The 19,286-nt window shown below is 47.7% G+C and overlaps 1 protein-coding gene across 7 annotated transcripts in view; it reads left to right on the top strand.

Annotated features, from left to right (window-relative positions):
* Positions 1–19,286, top strand: part of Rere (arginine-glutamic acid dipeptide repeats) — a 334,126-nt gene that overhangs the window by 303,315 nt on the left and 11,525 nt on the right. The gene's annotated exons all lie outside the window — the stretch shown is intronic.

Genomic DNA, 19,286 nt, shown 5'->3' with positions numbered 1-19,286 from the left:
CTGGATACAAATTGAGTTTGATTAGTTTCCTAGGATGGCTGACAAACACTACTCCACATTTACTTGATATATTTTAACAAGATATTTTACAGGACTCAAGCAGCAGGTGAATGGTGTGTAGGAACCATCTGGAGGGGTCCTGAGGACATGAATTTCTGTCCTCAAGAAGTTGATGTGTACCACCCTCTTGTGTGTGTCAATCACCTATGGAGAAGAGCTCCATTGCTGAGTTCTTCTCTTTTTATTGAGTGTGTGGTGTGTGTGTGTGTGTGTGTGTGTGTGTGTGTGTGTGTGTGTGTTTTCCTTGCATGTGTCTGTGCACTGCACGTGGAGACCGGAAGAGGACATTGGCTCTCCTGAACTTCCACATCAGTTCTAGGAACCAAATCCAGGTCCTTTGGAGGTCAGAGCAGCCAGTGCTCTTAAAGATCTTCATGGAGCTACCCAGAAGCTCCCTGAACCTCTGTCCCTTGGAGAGATTGGGGTAATTTTTTTTTTCTTTTTTTCTTTCTTTCTTTCTTTTTTTTTTCTTCGGAGCTGGGGAACCCAGGGCCTTGTGCTTGGTAGGCAAGCGCTCTACCACTGAGCTAAATCCCCAACCCCGGAGTAATTTTTTAGATAGATGTTTACTGGGGTTTAATGGAGGGAGATCATGCATTATATGGTCATTGGTGAGCAAGTTAACCTTCAACCTTCAGGCCTTTCTTTCTGAAGTTTGGAGAAGGGGCTAAAACCTCAGTTCTTTAACTCCATTTCCTAATCCTACCTTGATCTTTCTGGCAGCCTGTTCCATCCTGTCAACCCTAGGCTTTGGGAGTCATTAGCATAGAAAAGAATGCACCCCTTTGAGGCTCCTTCTCTGACAGGAAAAGGACAATGACCAAATGTGCCTGGGAACCTAAGATCATTTATCTTTTCTCTGTAGCACCTGCTTCTTGATGGAGTGGAACTGAGAGTTCATGTTCTATCTTCTTGTGTGGTTTGCCTGGTGCTAATAATGGAAATACCACTTTGCCTATGCCTGCCTTTGTTGCTTGAAAGGGCTCAGTTACTCCTGTGGACATACGTGTTACTCGGGAGTAGAGTTCATTTTGTGAATGGAGTTAATTAAGACATAACAGTTTAATGAATGAGTTTCTGTCGAGTGTGCTGGGTAAAGGAAATGGAAGGTGGTTACTGTGTGTGGGTAGAGTAGAAGATATGGAAGGTGTTGCCAGAGCCTGGGGTCTGTCTAGAAGCTGGTGGAAGGAAGTCTGTTTATCCCAGTCTCGAGCTCAGGGAGCGCCAAGGGCTTCTGTGAGACACTCTAGTGTTAAAGTGAGACAGTAGGTGGGAAATCTCCACTGGGGCTTCTCCAGCGGCCATCTCCTTTTCCTCTTAAAGCCACCTGGGACTTGACCTCCTAGGGCAAGCATCTGCATTTACATGCACTTCTCTGTAAATTGCTTTGCACAGAGGGTAGGGTGTGATAGAAGATTCCATGAAAAAAGGGTGAGCCAGCAGGGCCTCATCACACAAGCATTTGGAGGGTAAGGCAGGCAGAAAGCAGGTTCAAGGCCCATCTGGGATGCAGAGTGAGTTCTAGACCAGCCTGAGCAGAAGGCTGTCTCAAAGTAAAACCTTTTGAATGGACTGGGGTTCAGCTCAGTGAGAACACTTGTTTCAATTCCTAGTAACATACACATTCCCCACCCCACCCCTTCAAATTTTTTCAGTTAACTGAAAAATTGGGGGAAATATTCAGAGGAAGCAAAACTTTGACTCAATCTTATATTCCAGTTCATATCCTTTAAAATAGCCAACTGCATAAGTCTGTGGGATGTTTTATGTCCTTTTGCTACTGTAAAAGTGGTCCCTGCCTTCACTGCCATGTGGGCTTCAGATCCCAGACCACACAGGTCACACTGGTGAGTCTTCCTCAGCTCAGTGGGAGCTTTGGTTTGGGAACTTGGGGAAGCCAGGGCTGATGCAGGCAGATACGGTGCCATGGTGGGAGGTGTCCGGAGGTGTCAGGAGCCCTATCTGAGTCTTTCTGGTCCCTCCTAGGAGTTCCCCACCACACATGCCTCGTACACAGTACAGGGTTTTAGTATGTCAGGAACTTTGTTTCTGAGATGGGTCTCGCCTATGTTGTGGGGTACGGTTTTGAAATCCTGGGTTAAGCAACCCTCCTGCCTTAGCCCCTAAGGAGCAGGGCCAGTAGGTGCCTGCCATTGTGCCTGCCTTTCCAGATGACTTTGCTGTTGTTTGGAGGAGTGTTTTTTTTGCTTGTTTTAATGTGTATAGTGTTTTCCCTGCATATATGTCTGCACCCTTTGTGTGTCCAAGGCCAGAAGAGGGCGTTGTGCCCTTAGAACTGGAGCTGTAACAGACAGTAGTGGACTGCCATGTAGGCACTGTGAGTTGATCCCAAGCCTTCAGTAAGTATAACTAGGGCCCACCCAACTCCACCCTCAAGCCATCTCCAGCTTGGTTTTACTGTACACAGTTTAGAATGCTGTCATATGTGAAGTGTAAACCTGGCTGTGACCCTGAGCTGGCACAGCATGTTCCTCATTGCCTTGCTCTTCTGTGAGCCGTCCGCGTGGCTCGCTGTTCATGAGTAGCTGAAGCTCGCTGGAGACATCTCATCCACGTTGTCATTTTCCAGACAGATGCCCAGTTGAACCATTTTCATTGTAGCCTTTTGTAGCAGCTGCGTGTTTGCCTGTCCCGACCTTAAATGCTGGTGTGGCTCTAGCACAGAAGTCTCCATTGTAGACAGATCCTTACCATTGTCAGTGGCCATACTTTTAGGGATATAATTAAAGCTACTACGAGCAACAGTGGAGGTAAAGGCATGTGGTTTGTTGATAGGGAAAGTCAACTGTTACGCCCTGGGCTAATTATTAGATAGTTAAGCATGATGGCTGGGACTCAGGAGTTAGGAAAAGGGTTTTGTGGATCTTGTTAGGTGTGGTTAGTATGGGTGAGCGCTAGGTAAAAATAAGAGTTTTGTTTTTGTTTTTTTTGTTTTTGTTTTTTGTTTTAATGTTCTGCCTACACATATGTCTGTGCCATATGCATCCAGTATCCATGTATGCCAGAAGACAGCGTCAGATCTCCTAAGTAGAAGATTGTGAGATGCTAAGTAGTGTGGATGCTGGGACCTGAACTTAGGTTATCTGGAAGAAAAGCCAGTGCTCTTCAATACTAAACCATCTCTTTGATCCTTAAAAAGATAATTTTAAAAAATAATCTGGGGAGGCTAGAAGTTGCAGGGTCCGAGGTTAGAGAAGTAGGGGAGAACCACTTTCCAGAAAGGAGCTTGTCTGCAGGTAGAGCATGTGCTGAGCGTGGGAGAGCCTACACCAGCTGCAGCACACACAGAGAAGCGTGAAATGGAAGGGAGTCAGGCCCTGTGCTGGAATTGAGACAGCCCTAAGTCAGCCTCTTAGCCCTGACCTCTGTCCCCTGCACCAAACCACTCTAACTGTGGTCAAGGAAACCAGGAATAACTGGTGGATTTTCTGTTGCAGTTTTGGGGGTTTTATATCTTACAAACAAATGTAAGACAATATGTCCTCTTTAAGTGGTTTTAGGTTGTTTATTTAAAGGGTGGATTAGTACATCCCTTCTACCCTTTGGTTTTGTGAATATTTACTAAGCAGCCACAGTGTGACATAATCTAGAGTGCAGTAGCCGTGGCTGTGACTGCCCTCACTGCCTCACAAACAGAAAGCTAGAGGCAGCAGGGGAAGTAGGAGTTTGTCTTTCCTTTATGTTTTGTTTATTTTGTTTTTTTGTTTTTTTGTTTTGTTTTGTTTTGTTTTGTTTTGTTTTTTTGGTTCTTTTTTTCGGAGCTGGGAACCGAACCCAGGGCCTTGCGCTTCCTAGGCAAGCGCTCTACCACTGAGCTAAATCCCCAACCCCCGTTTTTTTTTTTTTTTATAAAGGCATCTCTAGTTACAGATGTTAGGTGTGTGACAGAGACAATGTGACTGAGTGTGTGAAGCCAGGCCCTACTGTACACGGTAAACCACTGGGCAGTTCAGGAGATTGTAACAGAACCTCATTTAATTAAGAAGAGCATATTTGAAAATTGCAGCTAAATCTAACTGGGAATAAGGAAGGATAGAATCAGGGGAGAGTTTCCCCTCCCGGGAACTGAGAACTGAAATTAAGAGATAGCAGAGACTATGGTTATAAAGGGTGTGGCAGAGGTGGGCGGGACTCCTTCCGGTCGCCTTCAGACTCCTAAGAGCAGGAGCACTCTCTGAGGGCCACTGCATTTCCAGTCTATCCAGCAGGTGTGCAGAACTAGGAAGCAGCCATTCCTGCTTAAAAACTCTTAAACCTTCTAAAGCTGTGGTTTGGCCTTTGAGGTTTTGAGACTGGGCCTCACCCAGCTCAGGCTCTGCTCACATCACTGTGTAACCTTGAACTCCAGATTTTATTGTCTCCACCTACCTGGGGCTGGGCTGTCAGGCATGTGCCTGGCATGACAGGCCCCTGGGAATTTCAAACAGAGAAAATGTAAGGGACACATTCTGGAAACTGTAATAGGCTGGATTATAAGGCTCTAGAGCAATGGTTCTCAGCCTTCCTAGCACTGTGATTAACAGTTCTCATGTTGTGCTGACACCACCACCACCACCATAAAATTATTTTTGTTTCTACTTCCTAATTGTAATTTTGCTATTGTTATGTATCATAATGTAAGTGTCTGTGTTTTATGATGGTCTTACGGTGACCCCTGTGAAAGGGTCATTCGACCTCCAAAGGGGTCTCGACTCACAGGCTGAGAACTGCAGCTCAAGAGTGCCCACATTACCACTGTGTGTGTGTGTGTGTGTGTGTGTGTGTGTGTGTGTGTGTGTGTGCGTGCGTGCGTGCGTGCGTGCGTAACTTTGAAAACAGTTACAATGTTATGAAATGAAATAACAAGATGTTGTGATAGTTCTGCGTTCTGCACTGAAGTGTGGCCATGCTCTGGAAACTCCATAGTAGCCAGCTGTAGATTGGTAGCTGTGTTTCTTGTTGTTTTTGTTCTTAATCCTACTAATACTCTGTTGAATGTATATGTGTTTCTTTTTTCTTATTTTATTTTTCTTGGTTATGTGTTGCCTAGAGTCAAGCCTAGCATTGGTTGACTAAGTTCTGTGCCACTGTACTGGTTCCATAAAATATGGAGTCCTCAGTTCTTCTGCTCATCAGAATGGAAGCAGGGTAGGCGGGGCAGCAGTGAGGCTGCTGGTGTGCACGAGCCTGCTAGTTCTAGTGCGAAGCTGGCCTAGGCAGGAGCTGGGTAGTTAGACCGTGGCCTTCCCAGGCACCATCACTAACCCTGATTCTTTTCTAAAACAAGTCTCACTTTGTAGCCCTAGCTGTCCTAGAACTAGCTATGTAGGTCAGGATGGCTGAATAACCGTGACTCTTTGGCTGTATGCTGTATGCTGCACCTGTGGTCTGAGGGAAGGACAACAGGCGAAGGAAGCGGTGTGCTTTTCAAGTTCACACTTTCCAGGTGAACTTATTCCTGAATTTCTGGTCCTTTTCTTTGTTTGGGGTTTTGATTTGTTTTGACTTTTGAGATAATGTATAGTCCTGACTGTCAACCACACCCATAAAGGAAGGAATTAATATTGAACCTGGCTGGCTTGGAGAGCCTCAGGGAGAGTAGAGAACTGTCAGAGGGTGCTCAGTACAGGAGAGTTAGAAGAGCAGGAAAAGGGCACGGCCTGGGAAGCCCTGTGCTCTGTTACTGGGTCCTAGAAGGGGATTCTGGCCCTGGGTAGTTTTTAATCTTGTTGAATGTGGGTTAATGGGTAAATCAAAAGCTGTCCTGTGCAACAAAAGGTGCTGGGTGTGTTGAGTCTCGTTTGTCCTTACTGACTGAGACTCCCGGCCTAGTCGCATTAGCATTAGATATGCAGAGTGGAGCTAGTTGTGTCCTGTTCATCGCAGAACTGTCTGAGGCTGTGTAGTAGAGTCCTGTGATTCAGCTATACAGCTCAAGTTGAGAAGGGCTGGATAATAATGAGTAGTTTTTCTTCTACTGCCCAGTGGCATACCACCACAGACACATGCATGGGCACACACACCATCTGACCAATCTAGTGCCTCAGATGGGAAGGCAGCCTCTTCATCTCTGTGGAGGCAGCTGTGCAGGTACCCAGTCCTAGGATGCAGTGTGGGTGCAGAGGTGAACCTGACATCACTGTGGGCTCCCTGGTGGGTGGTGGAGGCATTAACACTGCCAGGAGCAGTACTACTGTGGATGCTTCTGGTCACAGCACCGCCTGAGTCCTCGTTTCCATTGGTTTTCGAAGCTTGTTGCATGGTCAGTCCACAGCCTGGTGCAGGCTCTGCAAGATGTGATTGATGCTCAGTCTTGGTCTTGAGGTTCAGGTCTGTCGTTACTCATCCTGTGGGCGGGCAGGAGTGGCTCAGTGGTTACGTGTACCAGCTGCCCTTCTCGGTTACACAGGTTTGATAGCGAGGACCTTGTGGCAGCTCACAACCTCCTGTACCTCCAGGTCCAAGAGAGCGGGCACACAGTGGTGTGCAGGCATTTGAGCAGGCACAGCGCCACAAGCATTAAACATTTAGGGATGGGAAGACAGGTCCAGAAAATACAGCAGTAAGATTAGGGAACACGGGCTGGAGACAAGACTCCGAGGTTAGGAGCACTGACTGCTCTTCCAGAGGACCTGAGTTCAATTCCCAGCAACCGCATGGTGGCTCACACCCATCTGAAATGGTATCTGATGCCTCTTCTGGTGTGTCTGAAAACAGTTACAGTGTACTCACATTCATAAAAAAATAAAAATAAGTCTTAACCAAAAAAAAAATAAGGAATACTTTCTTCAGGTAAATGGACTTAAGGCCAAAGTGTCATTAGACCTGGGTTCTGTTTAGGGCTGATGTTTTTGTTTTGTTTTGTTTTGTTTTTTGTTTTTGTTTTTTTTTTTCGGGAGCTGGGGACCGAATCCAAGGCCTTGTGCTTGCTAGGCAAGCGCTCTGCCACTGAGCTAAATTCCCAACTCCTGTTTTTGTTTTTCTATTGTTGTTTGGTTTTGTTTTTCGTTTTGTTTTTGTTTTGAGACAAGGTCTCTTGTAGCCAGCAGTTAGTGAGGATGTCCTTGAACTCCCGATCCTGCTGTCTGCTCCTGGAGGTAAAGGGATTGTTATAAGCACGCAGCAGCGCACCTGGTTTCTGGCTCTGGTTTCACTCATTTGGTTTAAGACAGCTCAAGCCCAGGCTTGTGTAGTTTCTCAAGAGCATCTGGCACAGTGGCTTCCCACTCCAGGTCTTTGCCTGTACATGACCACCTCCCTCCCTCCACACGGAAGGCCCGTGGGATAAAGAACCGGTTTCATTGCTTAGAGTAGCCCTGACCGAAGATAATCAGAGCCGCGTGGAAGCTCAGTAAACTTCAGTTCTGAATCTCACAGTGATTTTCCCATCTACTTATCTACATTTACTTACCTACTACCTCAGCTTTGAAAAACTTTGCTAAAATACTCCAAAGTTCTGATTTCCAAAACTTAATATGCCATGTCTGCAACCATTGGACACTTTACCTTTGCTCAGGATACCTATGTGGTATTCCTGTTTCTGGACTCACACTAGTGAGTGTTTGCTGCCCACCTTTTTTAATATTTAAAGTTATGTGTACCTGTGCACGCCTGTGTCAGTTTATGAGTGCCTGAGGAAGGACTTTGGGTCCCCTAGAATTGAAGTTGTAGCTCATCTGGTAACTGGGAACCGAACCCAGGTCCTTTGGAAGACTAGTAAGCATTCTTCAACCCATGAAAGATTTCCAGTCCTGTGAGCATCTTCTCAAGTCAGGCATCTGCTGTTAATGCTTGGGATCCTAAATCTAGAGTCTACCAACATCCTTTGTGTTTGAGTTCAGTAAGAAAAAAGAAAGAATCAGGCATTCATTTTATTTCTGCTAGATTTCTTGACTTGAACCACCAAAGGTCCTACCGAGAGAATGACCTTCATCAGAAGAGGCTAACAGAAACTCTCCCTAGGGATCAGGAAAGACAGCAATGTAAGGCTGTAGGCTTGGCTAGCAGCAACCAGGAGGATGCATTCCTGGAACCTGGGGGCCAGAAGGCAGGATATGTGGAGAAAGCCGTCAGTTGTTTTTTTGTGAAGGAACCATTCTAAAAGCCAGATGTAGTGGATGTGGAGGGTCCAAAGTCATAGCAGATGTCAGAGTAGCATCTGCTGTTGGGACTAGTGCCCTGAAAGGGGGCCAGCTGTCAGGAAGTGCTACTCTTCTTGACATTGTTTTAAAGGGGGGTCTATGTCCTTTACTGCAGAGTGTCAGTTGAGATAAGTCTGGAAAGACCTGTCAGTCAGAGGAGTCTGTCAGTAACTAGAAACTCTAGTTTTAAAGGTCTTAAGTTAAATGTTGGTGGGCTTTTTTCCAGAGTTGTTTCTGCGATTTCAGGTTTGAGTGGGAAGAATGCAGAGCTCATCTCTCAATATCTTTTCCTCTGTGTGGCTCTGTTCAATCCCGAAGTGACCTCTTATCAGGTTCTGCATGAAGAAACCATCTTTACCTCTCAGCACATGAGCTGGGAGGAGTGAGGGTCACAATTTCTCCATGAAGTAGCTCATCACACCCCTTTCAGCCACCTCCCGTGTCTGCCAGGGACAGGGACAGGTTGGTATCCATTGTGACAGAATGCTTTCTCCCCAGAAGAGCTCTCAAGATTTTCATACAGACCTTCAGCATGCTGAGTGAAGTGCGTAGCTTGCTGCATTATGAGGAAGGACCCGAGAGCCTTATGGTGTGTTTTAGTGGTCTGCAGTGTGACTTTGCTGTGTAACCAAGGCTGACCTTAAACTCCTGGTTGTCCTACCTCCATTGCCCTGGGATAACAAGCAGGCACTACCATGCCTGGTGCCATCTGGCAATTTTCAGATAGGAACTAAATGACTAAGGAAGTTCTCAATTCTCTGGGAAATCGACTTCATCTTCCCAAGCTCTCTGCAGGGTGGAGACATTGATAAGACTGCAGCTGCAGTAATTAATTGAGTTCCCATTAATTGACCATCCATGTGTCCTAATAGGGCTGTAGTATAGCAGCCTGCGTGGAGTAAGAATGCCAACAATCAATACACTACTCACTTTCTTGTGTAGGAGCCAACTGGCCTGACAAGACCCTTGAGGAGACCTAGCCATGGCCCAGATTGTGACTAGAAGATCTGTAGTTTTGTGTTGTGCTTTTTAAAATTGCGCGCGTGTGCGCGCGCACACACACACACACCCTGTCAGGATCACAGGGCTATTTGGAGAGTGCTAACACAGTTGCTGTCCTGGAACAGGAGATATGTTCCTTGCAGAAAATTTTTCCCTGGCCACAGAGTGATGAGGAATTTGTTCAGATGTGATGGAGGTTAGCTTTCTATCTGTGGGAACTTTGAGGGGTTTCTCCCTCTTGGTGAGGTGATTCTTTGGGACTCAGCACTGGGAAAGGTGCAAGGTCGAGCTGGTTTTCCTGAGTCACTGGAGCAGTGAAGGCATCACCCAGCATCTGTCTCTGGGGCTCCTGACTGCAATAAGGTCTGGTGCCAGCTTGTAAAGAGGGTGGCCAGTTGGGTGAGGGACGGTCACTATGCTGTTTGCCCACACCATTCTTCTTTGGCACCATCTACCCCAGTAGATTGTTCTTCCTCTCCAGGAGCCCTGTTCACAGCCTGGAGGACTTGATGGTTTCCCAGACCTTGGTGTTTGTTCAGACCCCCAGACAAGGGGCTAAGGTGCATATTTTACAAACCAAAGCAGGCCTGGCCTTCAAGTTCTTCAGCATCCTTCAGTCCCTACCCGGCAGATCCTGCCCCCAACCCTGAACTTTCCAGCCCAGAAACTGGGCTACCCTTCCCCCAAAGGCTCTTCCTTATATAATCCAGACATTCTGGTCTGTACATGCTCTTTCTTTCTTTCTCGTCTCCCTCCCTCTCTCCCTTCCCATGGCTACTCCCCTGACCTCAATCCTTGGAGCCATTGAACTCACCCAAAAACATGGACCGAGCATGGACTTTGGTGAGCACAGCTCAGCCTAGCCCATACACTTGTGCCCTGGGATGTCTGTGCTTCAGGCCTCCAGGAGACAGCCAGTCTGGCTGGGAGCACACCCGTGCTGGCTTCTCCAAATTCTGTTAAGATCTTTGACTTAGCTAAAATCCCCAAATTTAAGTAAAAGACTTGAGGTGTGAGATTCATTGTCTCCTTTTCCTCTTCACCCCTTCTGTGTGTGTGTGTGAATGTCTGCATGTGCTCCTGTGTGTGTGCAAGGGCTCACACAAGTACTTTGAAGAGTAAACTTTGTTTCTGCTCATTTTATTAAATAAATGTGATACTGCTACAAAATTAAATACCTCTTCCTTTCCTTCCTCTCTGATGAAGAAATTAAATACCTCTTCCCTTCCTTTCTTCCTGATTAAGAAATTAAATACCTCTTCCCTTCCTTTCTTCCTAACGAAGAAGTCTGTCTTGTATTTGAACATTCAGCTTACAGAAGTAGATTGTATGTGATAATTTGCTGAGTCCATAAAAACCATGCCCACGAGACGCCGTATTAAGATAGCCGTCCTCCTTTCCCCACCTTCATTATGTGCTTCCACCCAAAAACATTTTCTCCTAACTCCTTTTTGAGCTCAGAAACAGGTTTCCTCCAGCCCCTGCCATCGAGTTATCACCTCAGGGGAATGCACAGATACAGCTGATGATCCTTTAAAGCACCCTGCCACACACCACCCTCCCGTTTTCCACCTCTCACCCTGCTCTCGTCATTAAATGTTCCATTGCGGTGTATGTTATAGGCGGCCAGAGTGATGTCACTTTGATGCTGTGCAGGGATAATGAGATTGCACTACAGTGAAGGCCAATAAAGAGAAAGCTGTTTATGAGATGGAGGAGGACCATCTGACGTGCTGCGGCTTTCCCTGCTTCCTTCTCTGCTGCCAGAAGTGTGGTTTTACTTCAAAAACAGACAAACACAAAAGACCCATTAGCAGAGGTGATGTGGTGACAGAGCCGACAGCATGAAGTCCTTCTCACCCTATTGTGAACTCTGGTAAAATGAATTCAGGAAACAATGGAGTGTTCAGCTGGGGGAACAAAAACCTGATAGCAACAACTGACTTCTTAGGGTTTGGGATGTCAACTGAGAAAACAGGGTTCCTGTATTGGTGTTATATTAGCAGTCTTCATTTAAGCAAACCGCTCAGTAAAGCCAAAGATCAAAGCTGTCTGTGCGCGTGTGTGTGTGTGTGTGTGTGTGTGTGTGTGTGTTCTGTGGTACAGCTTGCCACTGTTTTAGGATTCCCATTGAGCCTGTCCCTGAGACAGGAGCCCTGGTGATCTCCACATCTGGCAGGAACCCTAGGTTTGGGCTGTGCTTTCAACAGTTTGTCATATAGCCTTAGGCTCATTGTAGGTATGTCATTTATAAAGCTGCTACGGGGGAAGAATCTATGTATGTACTTAATCAATACTTCGATTTTAGCAGAGCTGTAGGCCGGATCGGCGACAAGGCACTGGGTGCAGGGACACCCACCCCAGCAGCCCCCAGTGCTTTCGTGGTTCTGAGCATTTTGTTGGTGGTGGTGGTGATGGTGGGGTGTGTGTGTGTGTGTGTGTGTGTGTGTGTGTGTGTGTGTGTGTGTGTGTGTGTGTGTGTGTGTGTGTGAATATTTGGCTGGTCTAAATTCTCTGTGTATATCACTTTGGCCTTAAACTTGAGGCAGTTCTCTTCCCTCTTTTCCCAAGTGCTGGGATTACAGTTATATGCCACAGTGCCAATCTTAAAGTCTACTTACTCAGAATTATTTTTCGTCTGAGGGAGGTGCGCATATAGAGATCCGAACTTGTGAGAGCCAGTTTTCTCTTCACACCATGGCTTAAGTGGTTTGTGGCTTGGGCTGAAGGTCAAGGAACAGCGGTTGACCGTAGTGTTTGGCACAAGGCAAGGACAGGGAGAGATAGGGAATAGGAGAAAGAAAAGAAGAAAATCTGTAAGAGGTGGAGAAGTACCTGGAACCTGGTTTGCAAAAGTGGCAGGTATGGACAGGGCTTTGAGAAGACTGAGCTAGCCTCCAAAGAAGAGGTAGGCCAGCCAAGCAAGGGGCTGGAGCTTCCAGGCTGTACTTTGTAGTAGAGATGCAAGGCCAGATAGATACAGGATCAGTAGGCTGCTGAACCAGGAACCCAGACAGCAGAGTGTTAGGGATTGAAGAGTAGCCCAGGCTATTTCCTTTTCTTTGCGCTATATAAATGGAGAGTAATAACTGGAGAAGGAGGAAGGGGCACATTTTACCTTGTCAAATTAGACTGCTTTCTTCTTCTTCTTCTTCTTATTCTTCTTCTTCTTCTTCTTCTTCTTCTTCTTCTTCTTCTTCTTCTTCTTCTCTCTTCTCTCTCTCTCTCTCTCTCTCTCTCCCCCTCTCCCTCTCTCTCTCTTCTCCCTCCTCTCCCTCCCCCCCCTCTTTTCTCTCTCCTCTCTCTCTCTTCTTCCCTCTACTAAAAGGGTGCCTAGTTCAGAACCATCTCTTTGGGCTCTTGACAAACCAAGCCCAAGAGCACTTCCCTTGCATTTGTCTCTCCCAGAAGAGGCGCTGAGGACAGGCCGTGCCTGGAAGCAGACTGTGCTAAGTCAGGAGTCTTCAACCCAGCCTTTTAAATGCTGGAGGCTGTGGTTCCAGAAGGCCACCCTGGAACTATGACCTCTGCCCGCCTCTGCCTCCTAAGTGCTGCCATTTAAGACATGAGCTACCTACCATGCCTGAAGGGAAGTCCTTAAGCAGTGGCTGCTCCCAAACATAGTGGCTCAGTGCCCAGTCTCTAACCTGAGATCCCCCCAACATTGTCAGGTCCAGCTTGAATCTGACAGTGGAAGGAAGGACTTGCACAGGGCTGTGTGCCAGGAAACTTTACTGCCAAGAAAAGATGCAGCTGTAATTCCAGGCAGAAGGTCGGGGAAGTCAGGGAGCCAAGCTAGGCTTCTTGAGTTGGAAGATCCCTGGAGTTGATCCCAGGGATACTGCCCTTCCTAGGGATGGCTCATACCCACCCACCCCACCAGGCCACCCTCCCCATGGTGTTCTCGTGTTCTCTCTCTCTCTCCCCTCCCCCCCCCTCTCTCTGAGTTTGGGTCTTGTTTTTAATTGTCTGCTGTAGGTGCAATGTTTCCTTGGAAAATAGCATGGACCCCTTGTTCAAGGTGGTGCAGAGCATGGACACCCCTGCAATCCCACAGACAGGGACAGCTTCATGCTGAGATCCTCAGCAGGAGCAGCAGATTCTGCACCAGCTCTCCATTCTGGGGTTGGTCGGTGGTTATGAAGCTCCCCTGTAGAAACACTCTTTTAGCACAGTGTTGGCATTCTAAATTAGCAAGAGTTCCATTCTAAATTAACACAAACACTGACGTTTAAGGCCTTCCACATTGGTTATTTCGCAGCCCTTTCTTATGTCCCCATGTTAGAATATCTTCCACATAGGAACAGGTAATATTATCTCCTTATTTTGGGCTAGTCAGTGGTGGTACACAGCTTCAATGCCAGCACTCAGGTGGCAGAGATAGGTAGATCTCTACATTCAGGGCCATCTTGGTCTATAAAGTGAGTTCCAAGTCAGTGGGGTAGTGGCACACACCTTTGATCCCAGCTCCAGAAGCAGAGGCAGGCTGATCTCACTGAATTTGAGGCCAGCCTAGTCTACAGAGTGAGTTCCAGGCCAGCCAGGGTTACACAGAGAAACTCTGTATCAAAAAAACAAAAATTAAACAACAAAAAAATGTTTTTATGTCTGTGTGAGAGTGCCAAATCCCCTGAAACTGGACTCAGAGACAGTTGTGAGCTGCCATGTGGCGACTAGAAATTGAGCTTGGGACCTCTGGAAGAGCAACCGGACTTAACCAGCACCGTCTCTCCAGCCCCCATAATCCTGCATCTTACAGATTCCAGGGCTGGCAGTGCTGCTCAGTTGGTAGAGCGCTTGTTTAGCAAGCAGGAGACCCTGGGTCAGTCCCCAACGTTGAATGTTGTGTTTTGGCCTGCACCTGCAGTTCCAGATGAACCCAGGAGGGCAGGAGTAAGGCCACCCTGTGCACCGTCAGGCCCTGTTCAACTTCTCAGTGCCTACTGTGACCCTGCACAGGACAGTGTCCGCATATAGATTCTGGGCCATCAAAGAATTAGAGAGAGAAGGAGTGCTTGGACAGGCCTTCCTGGTGTCACTGCCAAGCCACACCCTCCACATTCTCTCCTCCCAGTCTTGGAGGGAGGCAGATAACATGCTCTGCGCTAAATAAAGGGGTGTGAGGATAGGGCTGTTGACATGACTCAGCAGGAAAAAATGCTTGTCACCACACCTGATAGCCTGACTTTGATCCCTAGGATCCACATGGTAGAAGGAAAGAACCCACCCTTAAAAGATGTCCTCTGGCCTCCACACGTGTGCCTTGCCCTATTCGCCAACACACACACTCGCGCGCACGCGCGCGCACACACACACGCACACATGCCGTGGTCACAGATGCCCACGCCCACTCTGGGGATGTGTCCTTAAGACAGGCCTTCGGAGGCCAGGCATCTTTCATCTGAGCATCTAGTAGGCTGAGGCAGGAGAATCTCTGAGTTTGAAGCCAGGGCTACATAGAACCTGTTTCCAAAAGAAAGGGGGCGGGCAGCTTTGGTGTTTTAGAAGCTTCCAGTGCCTTAGCGATCTAGACCTCATTTCCATGGGCCCCTCAGGATAGAGAAGGCAGACAACTTGTCTTACCTTTTAAAAGGTAATTGAGCAGGACAAGAGTCACTCAGCTTTACATTGGCTGACAAAAGTAAACAAACCCAATTCTGGAGTCTACCAAATGCTAATGGTAGAACAACAAACTGCTTATGAGACCAGGGGGTGAGCAGGCAGGCTGGTACTGGCCAGCCTCAGCCCTCAGCCTCCTCATTTGTCCGCTAGAGACATGCCCATGATGGGATGGGACTCAGCCTGCTGTTTTTGCCACAGCAGCAGAACTTGTGCCTGAAATGGCTTTAGGCCAGGTCCAAGATGGGAGCAGCTGTGGGAACACTGACACTTTATTCTTGTGAGTGAACTTGATAGACTTGCAACCAAGAAGGCTCTGAAGTCAAGTGGTGAGGAGGATGGGGCCAGCGGCCCTGGAGCTGTTCCCCACAGCTCTAGCCCTCTGTTAGTCTTCGTTGACTCCTCAAGTTCCTAACCACTTAGGAGGAAGGGTTTACCTAAGCAGCACACCCCCTCCCCACCTCCTGCCTTTGTTTCTGTGTATGGCCTGTGTGGCACTTCCTTCCCCTTGTTCATCCTTTTACAGAAATGTCACTGGAACCCAACAGTAGTCTCCCCTCACCTCCCACCTGTTGTATGTATATCCAGGGAAGACATCTCTGATGGATCTCCTAGGAGGCTTTGCCTGTGATCCAGCTCCCCTCTGCAAAAGGTGGGAGGGCAGGAGGAATTGGAAGGAGAGTGTGTTAGTGCTAACACTGGCCAGTAGGGTACCGAACTGGGGCCTGTGGCTGACAATTGGAAAAGTGGCTTTGTGCCCCCCCCCCCTTTTTCTCAGGCTCTGTATTGGATTAGCATCTCATGGTGTGTATAGCTACAGCACCTGATGTCACACGAGTCGGCTGTAACACAGTATGGTAAGATGCGGTGAGAGCACTGGGAACAGAATGATTATTATAGGCCATTCGTGTCAACAACATTTAGACCTCCGTGTTTGCTTGCAAGCAAAAGCAGGAGCTAATTTGCGAGGCTGCCTTTGTGGAGCTGCCTTTTGATCAATGATTGCCTGTGTTAATGTTTCAGTGAGCTATTGATTTCTGCAGCAGCTTTTGTTCCCTGAATTTATGTGCAGCGGGTCTCTGCTACACACCATGCATGTTTGATTAAAGTGCAATTGACTTCGTTCCTGGTGAGGCTGAGAGCTGCTTCACTCCCTATTTGTAGAACCAAAGCTTTCCCAACATGTCCTTTTGTTTGTACTCAAGACCTAGCCACCCATGCAGGCAGCAATATGCTGTTTCTAATCCTCCATGTTTAATCCCTCAGTGGCCATGGCAGCCTTTGAGAGAGGCAGCTGATAAAACCTGGCCTGGATTTATTATTGTTTTATCAGCTTGATTGACATATTATTGACGTGTGTATACTATGTGTTGGGGGGTGAATATACCCACACTCTTCGTATACAGTCAGTTAGGTTTTAACACCGTTTATGTGTGAGCCTTTGTATATTCTTCCTGAGTAGTTACTCAGCTGGGTCCTTCGCAGGCCTCTCCTGACCCACTTTACAGCTCTCTCAGCAGCCACTGACTCTCTCTCTCTTGCTGTTCTCAGCTCTCCTTGCAGCTTTTCTTGTCCTGGAACATTTCAATGGATACTTACAGTCCAGTTAATTCTTCTGGCCACACGTGCTTCCCTTTTCTGGTTTGGAGCTATTGAGAATACTGTTTCTGTGAGTAGACATCTTTATGTGGGACCTGAGAGCTGGCTCTGCAGTTTGTTCCCAGCACCCACCCACCGTGTGTGGCAGACACCTGTAACTCCAGCTCCAGGGGGTTCTGCTCCCTCTTCTGGCCTTTATAAGCATTCCCATACCAAAACACATACACAGCAATGACTTAAAACTGTTTAAAGCCTAAGCAATGCCTACAAGTTCTAGCCATGTAGGCTTTCTGCCTTTTAAATTTATATTCTTTCATTTTCTCGACCGTGGTTTCCACCTGGCCCTGGTGGCTGATCGTGACCGTGGTGCTCAGGTTTCTTCTGCCCTGGGCGCTGTTTTCTCCTGTTACGGCTGTCATTACTTGTTGACAAAGCTTGCTGTACCTGCATTGCCACCTTTCCCCTGAGCCCTCAGCTGTTAAGGAGTCAGGCGGAGCAGGTCAGCCTGGCTTCTGGAGCCTTTACTGTTTGCTGTAGGTCCAGGTCTCACCCGCACGGATCCCTGATGTCTCCTTTTCTAGTCTACTTGTGCTGTCTTTTTATTTTTTATTTTTAACTTATTTTATGTATATTAGTGTTTTGCTTGCATATATGCCTGTATGAGGGGGTCAGATCTTGGAGTTTCAGACAGTTGTGAGCTGCCATGTGGGTGCTGGGAACTGAACCCAGGTCCTTTGGGAAGAGTAGTCTGTGGTCTTAACTGCTGAGTCAGCTCCTGTGCTGTCTTAAACCATTACAGACTCGTCCAAGCATTCATGTTTAAGAAGTAGGGTGGACAATGGATCACCAAACCAGTCCACAAGCACAGGGAGATGCGTGGGCTGACATCTGCTGGCTGCAAGAGTGTGGCCTTGGAAAGGGCCACAAGTTCCACCACACTATTGGTGGATCCGTGAAGCCTGGAGAAGGCACAACACTCTTCAGCTCCACCATTACCGTAATACACGTAATATCTGTGTAAAATTCATAGCCAATAAACAACTTAGGGCAGTCAGAAAAAAAAAGTAGGGTGTGGGTGCCATGGGAGGATAGTTTGATCTCTTTTTTTTTTTTTTTTTTTTTGGTTCTTTTTTTTTTTTCAGAGCTGGGGACCGAACCCAGGGCCTTGCGCTTCCCTAGGCAAGCGCTCTACCACTGAGCTAAATCCCCAACCCCTAGTTTGATCTCTTGAGTTCAAGGCTAGACTGGTCTACAGAACGAGTTCCAGGACAACCAGGGCTACACAGAACCAATTCTGTCTCAGAAAAACAAACAAAAGTCCTCAATTGTTACTGTGTGAGGCAATACCAGACTCAGACAAATGCCTCCTAGAAACATTTTTGATGGGGAGAGATGGCTCGGGGGTTAAGAGCACTGACTGCTCTTCCAGAGGTCCTGAGTTCAATTCCCAGCAACCACATGGTGGCTCACAAGCATCTGTAATGGGGTCTGATGCCCTCTTCTGGTGTCTGAAGACAGCAGTGACCTGCTTTTGGTTTTTGCTTCTTCTCTCCAGCTCCAGAGTAAGAGCAGACTCTGGTTTATTAGACAGAGTTGCCCACTGGCCCTGATGAAGCACACCACTGAGGAAGTGCTTGAAGGATAAGCTAAGGCGGCCCAGTTTTCAGTAGACAGAGATTTTGAAGTCCACTAGTAGGTGTCTGCCCAGCTTTGTTGTGGGAAATTTCATTCCCCAGTCATGATGGTGGAAAGTAAAGCGGCAGGAAGAAGGTCATAGTAGCCCCGCAGGCTCAGGCCCAGTTACCACTGGGCATCAGCTATTTGAGGCACAGCACATGGCAGAAAAGTTAGAAAGCCCCCGGCGGTTTTCCTGAGTCTCCCTTACTGTTCTAGGGAGTACTGATCAAGTGCTGATCAAGTACTAGGTGGGACTGAGCTGGGGTGCATAGATCCAGGCATGGGTGTTCTAGGCTCTGGTGGAAGCTCCCTGACCTCCCCAGCCTGGGACAGTGTCTGATTGTGCAGCATTGGTGGTAAGTGGCATTTGTTAGTATTGACCCGTTAGGGTGAAACACATCCACAGCTTCATGAGATGGGTAGATCAGGCAGGTCCTGCTTCATAGACCCCATTAAGGATCTGGCAATAGGCATGGCAGCCTACTTCTATATTCATGGAACTCTGATGTTGGAAGCAAGAGGGTCATGAGTTCGAGGTCAACCTGGGCCATACAGTAGGACCCTGTCTCAAAAAACCAAGTACTGACACCTGGGGCATTGCCATGCAAACATGAGAAGCAGAGTCTGCTCCCAGATGCCAAAGAAAGCCAGGTGTGGTGGTGCCTGCTTGTGATCTCGGTGCTGGAGCAGAGGCAGGTAGATCCCTGGGCCAGCCAGCTAGCCTAGCCTGCCTGAGTTCATTCCCTTGAGAGATCCTGCTTCTCCTCACTCCACACACGCACCCACACGCCCCCACGCATGCACACACACGTGAACATAGACCTGAGGAGGGACATCCAAGGTTGTGCTCTCCTCTGCACATAGGGACAGATACTCACGGCCACTGGCAGTGTTGGGATGCAGCCTGCTGTGACTGTCCTGTCAGTCTCAAGAACTTGTACATGCTCTCCAGACATCTCTGCCTGGTTTTCCTACTTATCTTCCTGGCTCTTAGAACCTGGCTCCCAAGAAAACAGCTTTGCCTCTTCTTTTCCTGGTCACCTCATTCCTGAGACAGAGAGTATCAGATGGAGAGAGTAAGCAGGGCTCCAGGACCAGCGAGCAACCTGCTCCTGCTGTGCTGGTTCATTTAAGACTAAGGCAGAGACTTCTCCCAGGCTCTTTCTAAGAAATAACACTTTATAAAAA

The sequence above is a fragment of the Rattus rattus genome, chromosome 1 (genome assembly GCF_011064425.1).
Source record: "Rattus rattus isolate New Zealand chromosome 1, Rrattus_CSIRO_v1, whole genome shotgun sequence".
Classification (NCBI taxonomy): domain Eukaryota; kingdom Metazoa; phylum Chordata; class Mammalia; order Rodentia; family Muridae; genus Rattus; species Rattus rattus.
The sequence above is the reverse complement of the archived record's forward strand: the minus strand, read 5'-3'. Positions and strand labels throughout refer to the sequence as shown.